Source organism: Staurois parvus, unplaced genomic scaffold (genome assembly GCF_062004578.1).
Source record: "Staurois parvus isolate SC_StPar_1 unplaced genomic scaffold, SC_StPar_1.0 ptg000291l, whole genome shotgun sequence".
Classification (NCBI taxonomy): Eukaryota; Metazoa; Chordata; class Amphibia; order Anura; family Ranidae; genus Staurois; species Staurois parvus.
The window spans coordinates 1538611-1551403 of NW_028318087.1; the positions used below are offsets into that span (position 1 = coordinate 1538611).

At 42.0% G+C, this 12793-nt stretch overlaps 1 protein-coding gene across 1 annotated transcript in view; it reads left to right on the forward strand.

The window, feature by feature from the left end:
• The first annotated feature begins 4672 nt into the window (after positions 1-4672).
• The window catches only part of RASGEF1A (RasGEF domain family member 1A), a 445189-nt gene continuing 437068 nt past the window's right edge, over positions 4673-12793 (forward strand). The window contains exon 1 of the mRNA XM_089682494.1: positions 4673-4914. The gene's annotated coding sequence lies outside the window, so the exon portion shown is untranslated. The remainder of the gene's footprint in view (positions 4915-12793) is intronic.

The following is a 12793-nucleotide window of genomic DNA, read 5'->3' on the forward strand; positions in this document are numbered from 1 at the left end:
TCAATTGTCGGTATAGGATTATAACTTTTTTTTTTTTTTTTTTTTAATGGTTGAACTGGATGGACTTTTGTCTTTTTTCAGCCAGACTAACTATGTAACTATGTATTATTTCTGACAATGTCATCATCTTATTTTCTTCACAGCATGATGGAGCCATCTTTGTAAAGTCATGATCCAGGATCATCATCTACTTCCTGGACTGAGGTGCTGACTTAGAGATGACACAGCCATGTAAATTCTGATACCTGCATAGTTCTTGGTTGTATTTATTAATACCTGACACAGATCAGTCCCTAATGCAATCTCTCAGCTTTCTGACTTGCTAAAAGTAAATATATATATATATTGTGACATTTCAGGGATGCATTTTTGCAGATCTCCAAAGTTACTGAGAGGTAAGCCAATAAGAAAGATCTGTCTTCTTGTGAGAAAATTATACATAATGGGAAGATAAATTAGCTGAGGTAGATGTTTTCCTGTTAAAAAAAAAAAAGTCTGTATGGTGCACAGTAGGGGGTGGAACAGTGAAACAAGCTTGTTTTCTTGTTCCTCCCAGATTCAGGAGCGTAGAGCAGTGGTCTCCAAACTGCGTCCCAGGGGCCAGATATGGCCCTTTGCTTGCCTTTATCTGGCCCTTGGCATACTATTCCTCCCACCAATACAAAGCACTATTCCTGCCACTGAAACCAATAATGGGGCACTCTTCTTCCCGCTGACACTAATAATGGGGCACTATTCCTTCATATCAACAATGGGGCAATATGCCTTTTATGAATACCAATAATGGGGCATTGTTTACTCCAAGGGCATTTTCTATTCTCATTGGCCACAGTCTGGCCCCCTCATAGTCTGAAGGAGAGTCCTTTGTTTAGAAAGTTTGGAGACCCCTGGACTAGAGCATGTAAGTGTATGTGAACTCTTACTGTTAGCATTATTTAGCCCCCCTCCCCCCTTACACACCCCCAAAAATAAGTATTTATCTTAGAGGCCTTTATAAAATATTTCCCATAGCTTATACTGTATGTTTAGAATACAAAAATGGAAGAAAGGATGGAAGTAGGAAAGTATAGAGAGGAAAAAAAGAATCAGGGCTGTGCATTTCAGTATTTTTTTAATAGAATTGTTTGTCCATTCACATACAGAGCCAAGGCTTGGCTCTGCACCCTCTCTCTTCTCATTGGCTGACTGTCTGTGATGAGGAGGCAGAGACCTGGGACAGCCGAGGCTGTCGTGCACATTGCTGGAGCTCAATGGTGCTCAGGTAAATATTGAAGGGGCTGGGGGCTCTGCTGCATACAGAAGGTTTTTTACCTTCATGCATAGAATGCATGAAGATAGCAAAACCTTAAGCCTTTACAACATCTTTAAGAAATCACATAATCTCTGTTCTCAACTGCATAGGATATTTAGAGAGCTGGGGGTGGAGAAACAGCAGTAAACTGATCTTTCCAGTGAATGGTTGTGAGGGGGGGTCAGCACAAGTCTGATCATTGGAGGACAGGCAGGTTGTTCTTCAAAACTGACCATTCTGATATGGACATGCGCACATGCCTAGTGTGGTCAGTTTGAAATAGGAGAGTGAGGAGACTGGCAGGATTACCAGGGATTTCACATAAAGAAAGCAATACAAAGAGAACAGGATACTTTTTTAACACAAGTGCATGGTACAACATAAAAATATCAATATAAAATGTTGGGGTAACATATTCTTTAAATATGTTCCGAAAGGTTGGAAAGCTTTTATCCACAAGCAACAGTCTGCAATCAATTTTTAATCATAATGATCAAAATTCATAAAAACAAAATAGGGAATATTTATATACATGCAATGCATGTTTTTGATGTTTATTCAACAATAATAATATTAGTAATAATAATAATAACAATAATATCTATATGTTTTCTATTTTTCTTTGAATCTTTAGCATTCTGGTCATAAATTGATTTCACACTAGTGAGTATAAATATAAGTCATTCCACTTCGTGGTCCCAAAATTAGGAATTTAATTTCTGTTTGTGTTGATATTGAAGATTTTTCCTTGAACCTCTTTACAAAACCATTGTCACCAAGATAACCTCACAAACCTGATGTTGAAGTTCTAATCTATCCCTGCTCCATCCAAAACTAGAAAAGGAAATTTTGGGTGGGCATACGCTTTATTATGAAAAACAATTCAGGCAATTCACTTAGCTGACTTAAAAAATTATTTTAAAGTAGAACTATAGGCAAAATTTTTATTTTAATTTTGGATAGAGTAAGGGAGGGTTCTAACCCCTGTCAGATTTTGTTTCACCATCTGTGTCCCTTTGCAGAGATTTCTCTTCACTTCTTGTCCCATAGCCAAACAGGAAGTGAGGGAAAATCCCTGCAAATTAAGGGAATTCATTGGGGACCCCCATGTCACCAGAACTAGTGTCTCCATTGGAAGATTTCCCTTCTATTAATTTTCTGCAGACAACCCAAAATTTGGGATTTTCTTTTACCTTCACTTTTAATGATAATGGTAAACAGGACAAATAGAGAGGGCAGGTCTTAAAAAAAAACCTTACAGATGTTCTCATCTCTTTCCACTCTATCCAAAACTTAAAAAAAACCTTTTGCTTTTTTGTTATAATTTAAGGCTTATATCGGGGGTGTCCAACGTTTTGACTTTCCTGGGCCATATTGGAAGAAGAAAAATGCCTTGCGCCACACATAAAATGCTCTAACAATAAGCATAGATCACAATTTAACAATCACTGATATAGATGTACTTATCTGAGTTATAAAACTTCATTCATTTTGTAATATTTTTTATTAAAAAAGTAAAAGAGGACAACATAAAATGAGTGCATTATTTGACACTGTTTTTGATAAACTAACACATCTGGTTCCATGGATGTGGCAGCAATTCTCAATGAATTGTCACAATGCTCATCGGATATTTTGGTTCTAATTTCGCCCTTCATGTGCTTCATCCTTGAAAATATAGGTGCTGCTGAAAACTGAAGACATGTATAAGGTGTGATTGTGAAGAGTGGGAGATTTTTTTTGGGAAGATGAAACTTACTAAAGTCCAGTAAAGAGACACTGACACATTTTTGAGTGAGCGTACCCCTGAAGACGTGCATGCACAGGAAAGGCGTCGGGTGGAGCCACACTTGCTGGCGTCACTCCGCAGGTCGGAACAGTGGCCATCATGCTATTCCTCACAGGAGAGGGTCCACCTGCGTTTTTTGCCCTTGGCTGAGCATTTCTTGCAGAGGCTTCATCACTGTTACCTGTACCCAGATGAGATGTGCTTACATGCTGTTTACCATAATTTTTTATATTTGATTTTTATATGCTGCACTTGACTTTTCCTCTGATCAAATTTTTTTTTTCTCACTATATGTCAGATTGACTTTGCACTTCATTTTCACTATAATATTATTCACTTATTTTAGCGCTGCACTTTCTATATATTTATCCATAAGGAGTTGTTACCTATACCTAGCTGCTTTATAGTTCCAGTGCTCACCTACACTTGATATTTAAATATAGGTGCTGCAGCATACTAATTATATAAACCTTTCCAGTGTCTGTGAAATATTTCAAAAAACACAAAGTCCCAAGAAATTTTCCTCCAATTTCTGATATAAATTCACCGTGTGATTCCAATAATTGCCGTGTACCTCCAAACAAAGAAAAACTAAATAGTGTATTATCCTCAATAAATAATGAACAATAATACATTCATAAAATAATTAAATCAAAAAACAGAAATGTAAAATTATTTCTTTTTATGCTGCTGCATACTGATGACAGGAACAAGGTGTGATTGTGAAGAGTGGGAGATTTTTCTTTGGGAAGGTGAAACTTACGAAAGTCCAGTAAAGAGACACTGACACATTTTTCTGTCACTACATGTGATTGCTAAGTGTAATTGCACTCAACATTTTGAAGCAAGTTTATGATTGTGTGTTGGCGACATTCATAGCGACAGATTGGACATCCCTGGCTTAAATTGTTAGTTCAGATTTTTGTAAAGAAAAAAATTAAAAGGTAGAATGATACCCCAACCCTACCCCCCCATCCCCGTGGTACTTATATGCATGGATGATGAGCTGTCAGTGCCCAGTGCAGTGCTCCTAGCGTAGAGGTCCAGGTATTTGAAAATCCCGCCAGTTCTAACCAATCAAAATTGCCATGATCTATCCTAGAAGTGCTGCACAGCAAAGAGGGAGAAGAGCAGGGATTTCAAATTCCTATGCAACTGCTACGATTGTGTGATCACTGACAGCTCAGCAATCACAGAGGTAAGTACAGCAAAGACCGAGGGAGTGGGGAAGATGTTTGGTGTTAGTTCACCTCTTCATTTTTTTCCGAAAAGGTGAACTGACACTTTAACAGTGTATTATATACAATGTACTGTACGACTTGATCCGATATACATTTTAACAGTATATCTGGTGCCGGTTGCTATGGGTGCTTTGTGAACACTACTGAAATATAATAAAACCGGTGACAAATGTGTTCTTCTTTGGGCTTTTGCTGTTATGTCTGATCATTCTTTATCATACAGCACTCAGGCAGAGGTAGTTCAGTGTTTGTTCTCCACTTGATTACTTTCCTTGTGTTCATCTCTATTTCTTTTACTGTATGCTGTGCTTGAGTGTTGTATTTGTCTCAGCTGATCTTATTTCTTTTTCTTGTCTTGCAGCTCTCCTCCAGTTGACTACATCGCTCCCTCCCTGTCTCCCTTGCTCATGCACATGCTCCCCCTGCAGTAAGATAAGGAATGAGACACTCGACTCAACACAGGCTGCTGGAGCTGATTGAAAGGAACCGGTGCTAAGCAGAGTAACGGATCAGCATCTTAGCATCTCACTAGCATTTTTCTCCAGCCTTTGTGCTCCGAGAGCGAGAGAGCTGCAAGCCCAGACCTGCTAAAGGTAGGGAAATGATAGCAGACACCTATGTAAGATGATCATGTATTTTCACTGGCTGGGTAGTACTAGCAAGCTTTACAGCCAAAATCTGAACAGTATATAACATCCACTGTAACAGTACATTAACCTTTACACAACAGGACCACCTGCAGAACCATCCATGGTGACCTTGCTCTGGAATGCTGGATGTTGGGATACCTGTTGCCACTGGTTCTCAGGTTCTGATAGTTGTCCAGCTTGTTGCAGTAACCGCAAACTGTCTCTGTGAATTGAATCCCGCCGACCTTCTAATCATAAAATCCAATTCAATAAAGCAGTGCAAAATGACGAGTTTAGAAAATCGTAAAAATGAGTTTAGAAAGCCATAGTGACCCATTATAAATCATCTCTTATCCAATCTGCATGCACTATACTAGAATCTGATTGGTCTCTATGGGTTACTGCGCTGAGGACATCATTTAGACTGGTTTACTGAATACGTCTTACAGTGTTAGAGAAGTGTCTTAATACTGCGCTATTCAGTTATCACTTGTGTTTTATTATTGGATGAAATGATTGCAGGTATTCTATATGAAGTCAGCCCTATAGGGTGTTTTTGTTTTAATGTGCTATTAATTTTATCTGTACTGATGGTGTCAGTCATACTTTATTATCATTATACAGCAATCTGACAGCTGGAATTATCATCGTTTTTTCCCTATTTCCCATCTGTAACAATGTCCACCCTCTCACACTTGTAATGAGCATGTAACTGTCAATCAAGTGTAGTTACTAGGCAGCAAACTGTGTTGCAGAACGGGTGCAAATGCTCTTTCGCTCTTAGGTTACAACAAATACTATCCTTTGATTTGTAATATATATAATGCAGGAGATGTAAATATTTGCTATGAATGTTAAATATGCAAAAAGTGATGAAAGGCAAAAAATGCATCACTTTAGGTGCTTCGTATGATTATGTTAAAGCTTTTTTGTGCATTTGTCTGTATTGATGGTAATTATATGGGAAAAATATGGATTAGTCTTTGAATATAAGTATATATTCACCAGACATAATACCTTTAAATGTTTGTTTTTGTTATTTTATGAACTATTTTGTAAACAATCAATATGACGCAACCAATTCACTCCACTGATATCTTCAGCAGTACCATGTTGAGGACTCCACCTCCACCTTCACTAGGACTCCACCTGGCAAATAGTATTCAACGTAGTTTGAAATCTGGACTGATATAGAAAACTTCAATTGAAGGAAAAGTGACACTGTTCAGAAACCATCAGAAACGTGCACTAAAAAAATCAAAACTGAAATTTGATTGGTGCTTTTATTATCAAATAATTCACTTTAATAGTATACCAAATTACCAGCTCAAAATTACCATATCGTAGAATGATGCTTCACAAACTAATAGTTTTGGTTAGTTCTCCTCTTGATTCTTTCACGAGGTCACATAGAAGGACCCCCCATGTCTTAACACCATTCTTTTAAAGCCCAAACATTTTTTTCTCTTTTATAAATCTAAGGAGGTGTTGAAATGCATGGGCACATACAAAAAAAAATTGACAAGCGTTTTAACCATTACCAACTTTGTTTAAAACTAAAAAAACTATCTTAGATATACTTTAAAACTGAACTGTGAGAAACATTAAAAAATGACCCTTGCAGTAGGGCTTCCACTGCTGGGGTTAAATGCTCATCTTATCAAGGGAATATAAAATGCAACTATAATTACCTATTTCCTCCTGCAGGCTTTCCCCCAGCTGCATGACCAGCCCCTCGAAGTCACTTTTCTTTGTTAGTCGCAGGCACTCTGACGTCATCTTGTACAATGTAGGACCAGCAGTCCCACATTATAAGGGAGTACACCAAGGGTTCACCCACAACCCACAGTGTCAGAGTGAGGAGAAGTGTGCTGGCTGCTAAGGAAGTGTCAGGGAAGAAAACGAAGAAGTCCTGGCAAATGCACCTATGCCCAATGTGGCCACGCTAATTTGTGCAAAAATGTGCGCATGCGCATAGGTGCACGGCATGCAGTCACGCATTCATGTGCGCGATGGCGCATTGGCACACGCAGGGCACGATACTTACTGGCGCCCAGCGGCCTTTATAAGAACTGCAGCCCCTCACAATAATTGCTGGATTATCGTCAGCCTCCTGTTCCTGTGCAAATTACCCTGCTGACTCTCCGTTACTGACCCGACTTGACCCTGACCTGCTTTGGCTTCTCTCCTGGCTCCTACTCCAGCTTGTTCCTCGGATCTGCTCCTGCCTATTCCTGATTGATGACTTGTGCATGACCCTGGCCTGCTCCTGACTTTTCTTGTGTCTTTACTTCTGATTGATGCTCTGTGTTTGACCCCGGCTCTGGCTTCTGACTTCGCTTCCTGCTCCACCCATCCATCTAGATCCACCAGTCTTCTGGAGAGCCTGCTCCTGTATCCTCTCCACCCATGGGTGTAGTCTTTTTGGGTATCACCAGGCAACTACATCATTGGCAACCCATGCTTCTTTGGGCACTGCACCTTCTGTTACCATCTTCAGGTGTGTTTTGCAATTAGCCATAAGGGGAGCCCTCTCATCACCTCAGCCTCCAGTCAGGTACATGACAGTATAATTCAGCTATAATGTCAGAGGTTGAGAGAGGTGTTTCTCCGATAGAGGCTCTGTGCAAACAGGGTGCCGCCCTCACGCAAGCAGTCAAGAATCTACAAGAGGGCTATTTCCAGCTGGAAGGCATCTGCAGAATCTTGCTACGTCCTCTTCTCTGGTTGATCAGAATCTGCCCATCGCCTCCTCTTTGTCTACCACTTCTGTTCAAGAATGCCCAGTAGTTGCTCCCACGGTGATGACACCAGCTCCAGAGCCAAGAGTACCAGTTCCTGAATGTTTTGCAGGGGACCGACAAATGTTTAATGCTTTTATGAATGCATGTTATATCTGGCACTCCAACCCAGAACTTTCTCCTTAGAGACTGAAAGTGGGGTTCATTATTTCACTACTTACCAATGAACCTCAGTCCTGGGCACATCATCTCCTGGAGCAGAAGAGCCCTGTTCTAAACTCCGTTGCAACCTTCTTTGATGCCATGTCTCAGCTCTATGACAATCTGCAATGCATGGCAACAGCAGAAGTTGGTCTTTACTCCCTCCAAAAAGGTTGTCGCCCAGTGGAAGATTACACAATGGAATTTTGCAAATGGTCCACAGATACAGGTTGGAATGGGGCCACCCTCAAATACCAGTATTGGCTTGGCCTGTCTGAAGGACTTAAAGATGAACTGGCCAAAATTGAGGCTCCTGCTACCCTTGAAGGCCTTATCCAGTTGGCCATCCAGCTTGACCATCGCCTACGGGAAAGAAGGTTGGAAAAATGTAGCTCCTACAGACCATCCTGGATGCTACCCAAGGTGCCATCCTATCTCGCTCCACCTCCTCCTGCCACTGAAGCTGAACATATGCAAATTGGTCTAGTACGCTTCTCCTTGTCCCCAGATGAAAGGATGAGTTGAAGGCAGTACAATCTGTGTCTCTACTGCAGGGGTTCCGGACACTTCTTACACAATTGCCCTGTGAGAATCAGTAAGTGTGTTCCTCCATGTCCTGTCTACTCTCAAATTTCTGGATGATTCCCAGCTCACCTGCTCATTGATTCCAGAGCGGGCAGTTGTTTCTTGAACATCACCTTGGCAAAAGATCTGCAGGTTCCATTGAGAAACAAGAAACAGAGACTTGCAGTCCATTTAGCTGATGGGACCATTCCCCATTCAGGACCTGTAACACAGGAAACTATTCCTATATTGACATCCACAGGCTTGGGCCATGAAGAATTTCTTTGCTTTGACATCTTATGTTCCCCAATGTTCCCTGTCATCCTTGGGATCTCATGGCTTCGGGCCCATAATCCACAAGTGGACTGGCCTTCAGGGAAAATCTCCTTCTCATCTACTGCTTACAACATTGTTTCATCCCCAAACTCAGACTCGTCCAGTTGCCTGACCATTCAAACTGTAGCGAATACCAGTCAAATTGTGCCCCCAGCCTATCACGAATACTTGGATGTGTTTGACAAAAAGAAGGCTGACATTCTACCACCTCACCAGCCATATGACTGCCCTATGGAGCTATTTCCTGGGACAGAGATTCCCTTGGGTGGATCTTTCCATTATCTGAAATCGAGCTTGAGGCCCTACACTGACGAAAGTCTTGAGAAGGGATTCATTCGTCCTTTTTCTTTTCCTGCTGGGGCCGGAATTTTCTTTGTGGAAAAGAAGGACCACTCAATCAGGCCTCGTGCAGACTACCAGGGACTCAATAAAGTTATCATTAAGAACCGTTACCCGCTCCCTCTTGTTCCTGAACTCTTCCAAAGATTCCGTGCTGCCCGAATCTTCATGAAACTGGACCTTCGGGGCGCCTTTAATCTAGTCCAAATTCGCGAAGGAAACAAATGTAAAACAGCTTTTCGAACCCACTTCAGGCATTTTGAATACCCTGTTATGCCTTTTCGGATTATGCAATGCTCCTGCAACCTTTCAACACCTCGTAAATTACATTTTCTGGGAATTCCTGGATCACTTTTTAATTGGGCAATATCCTTATCTTTTCTGCCACCTTGGAGCTCCACCGAGTGCATGTCAAGAAAGTCTTATCTACCCTGAGACAGCATGGACTATATGCAAAGGCAGAAAAATGTGAGTTAAAGAAATTATCAATTCAATTCCTGGGTCTGATCATATCCACAGATGGGATTTCCATGGATACCCAAAAGGTAGCAACCATAATTGAATGGCCTGCCCCTACCGACAAGAAGGGTATCCAGAGGTTTTAGGGCTTTGCCAATTTCTACAGGAGGTTCATTAAGGACTTTTCTACAATCATTGCTCCAATCACCCAGTTAACTCGTCTGCATACTCGATTCCAGTGGTCTCGGGAAGCTCAAGTGGCATTCGACAAATTTCTGACTCTATATACCTCTGCACCAGTACTACAGCATCCAGATCTGGCTTTACCCTTCGTCAGCCTCCTGTTTCTGTTTTCCTGTGCAAATTACCCTGCTGATTATCTGTTACCTACCCGACTTGACCCTGATCTGCTTTGGCTTCTTTCCTGGCTCTTACCCTGGCTTGTTCCTTGGATCTGCTCCTGCCTATTCCTGATTGATGACTTGTGCATGACCCTAGCCTGCTCCTGACTTCACACCTGTCTTTACTTCTGATTGATGCTCTGTGTTTGATCCCGGCCCAGGCTTCTGATTTCACTTCCTGCTCTGCCCATCCATCTAGATCTGCCAGTCTTCTGGAGAGCCCTCTCCTGTATCCTCTCCACCCATGGATGTCATCATAGGGTATCACCAGGCAGATACATCATTGACAACCCGTGCTTCTTTGGGCACTGCACCTTCTGTTATCACCTTCAGGGGTGCTTTACACTTAGCCATAATGGGAGCCCTCTCATCACCTCAGCCTCCGGTCAGGTACATGACAGAAAGCAAGGAATAGGGTAAGTATAGTTGCTTTTTCTATTGCATAGATGAAACAAGAATTTACTACTTGCAGTGTGTAGGGAGCCCCACTGCAAGGGTAATTTTTTAAATTTTTTTTATGGGGTATAGCTTTAAGCAACTGAGAATTTTGCTCCATTACTGTTGGCACTTTAAACCAACTTCAGAGTAAGTGTATTCTCTCAGCTGGACTTCCATACAAGTTTTAACCAGGATGTATAGTGGATTTTGGGTTTTTATTGCCCCTCAGCTGCCCCTATAAACAAGGCCTAAGAGAGTTTATTTTGTAGGGTTCACATAAAAAAAACTACATTTCTGAGAAGAACAGGTTGCGTAGGGAGATGATCTATGAGAAATATAATAAGATACAAACAGAAGTGCATATATAACAAAAAATCAAATCTTTATTAGAACCACCCTGTGATATACTTTCTAATTGTGGGGCCAGGAGCCCCTAGTACAAAGTTCTGTCTCACTTGCAATTTGTTTAAGATGTTTATTTGTTAGAAGCAACACATACCACCAACGTTTTTCAGCGGAAAGAACTCCCTCCTTCTTCAGGGATAACATGTCAAGAACAACAAAAATGGAATGTATAATGAACTAACTTGGTAATATTAATGATAAATTGGAAATGACCACCTCTATGACAGAATTTCTCCCCTGTCCTGCCCTGACCTGGTCACTGCTGTCTATTACAATTCGCTTTTTTCTACACTAGACTCACTTGCTCCTCTAACTGCACAAAGTATCAGGCCCCGACCATTACAACTGTGGCAGTCTGACAACACCAGAAATCTTAAGAGACATAGTCGTGCATTGGAGCAACTGTGGCGTATAAGCTAATCCCTATATAAATCTGCTTTCTTAAAATACAATTCCTCCCTCCATTCTGCCAAACAAGCCTACTTTGTCACTCTTATTAATACCTTGTCATCCAGTCCTTTCTCTACTTTTAACTCTCTACTTTCTTCACCTCCACCCAGTAACTCACTCACTGCTTGTCACGTACCTGATAGGAGACTGAATTGACGAGGTCAGCCTCACTTGTGTCACTAGCCCTGACCCCGCTGAGGTTGGAACAGAGGGAGTCTAGGGACCAGGGGGACAAGTGCGCCAGTAGTTGTTGCTTGCGGCTCTTGCAGATGATGACCTTGGAATGCAGAATCTCCTCTGATTTGAGGACCATAGCAGCAGGCAGAGTAGATGCTGGGTAATGCCCGATGTGCAGCAGAGCAATGTAAGTAGCCAGGACACAGGACAGGAGTAGGGTCATAGGATAGCCAGGGTCATCAACAATCGGGCAGCACGGTACAGAATCGGTAGGAAAAGCCAAAGTCAGGAGCAGAGCCGAAGTCAGGAACCAGGAGCAGGAGAGCAATCAGAGTCGGGTCAGGAACAAGCCAGGTCAGCAACAAAGGAATCGTACAGGAGTAAGCAGGACACAGGGGGGAGCTGAAGACCAGTCAGCACTGAACCAGAGCAGAGACCCTCTTTAAATAGCCCGTCTGACGCCAATCTTCGCCGTGCGTGTGCATGTATGTGTGCGATCGCGCATTCCTGCGCGCATGCGCATAACCGGCAGCTCTTCTGCGGAATCTCTTTTGCGCATGCGCATTCCCGATCACAATTCTCTTTGCCGGAAATCCCTTACATTGCCCCCCCTTAGGGGCAGCCTGCAGATGCCCACTAGGGCTCGTTTCTCAGGGTGAAGACGGAGATAGGCTTGAACTATCCGTGGAGCATGAACATTAGTGGATGGTTCCCAAGAGTTATCCTCTGGTCCATAACCTTTCCATTTGATGAGGAACTTGGTCGGTCCGCCCATTTTCCTACAATTCAGGATAGCCTCAACCTCATACTCTTCATTCCCTTCGACCAACAATGGCGCAAGCACCTCCGAATTCCGGTTGGGAAACCCACTTGGGATGTGAGGTTTCAACAAGGAGCAATGGAATACTGGGTAAATCTTCAAGTTCTTAGGTAATTCTAATTCAAAGGCTACAAGGTTTACCTTTCTCTTGATATTAAATGGTCCTAGATATCTTGGACCAAGCTTCCTTGATGGATAACTTAATTTCAGTTTGGCCATGGACAGCCAGACTTTATCCCCTTGTTTCAGTTCCAAGTTACCCCTTCTCTTCCTATCAAAAAATTTTTTGTTGCTCGTCTGAGCTTCAGAAATTGTTCTTTGTAAAATTTTGCTGTTCCTCCTGAGGAACTCCATCCTTTCTTGTACTGCCAGGACAGCGGCCTCCACCAGTATTTCTGGGAGAAAGGTGGGATGATATCCGTAGTTAGCGAAGAAAGGAGATTGCTTGGTTGCGGAATTAATGGAATTATTATAGGAGAATTCCGCTAATGGAAGGAGCGATGCCCAGTCAT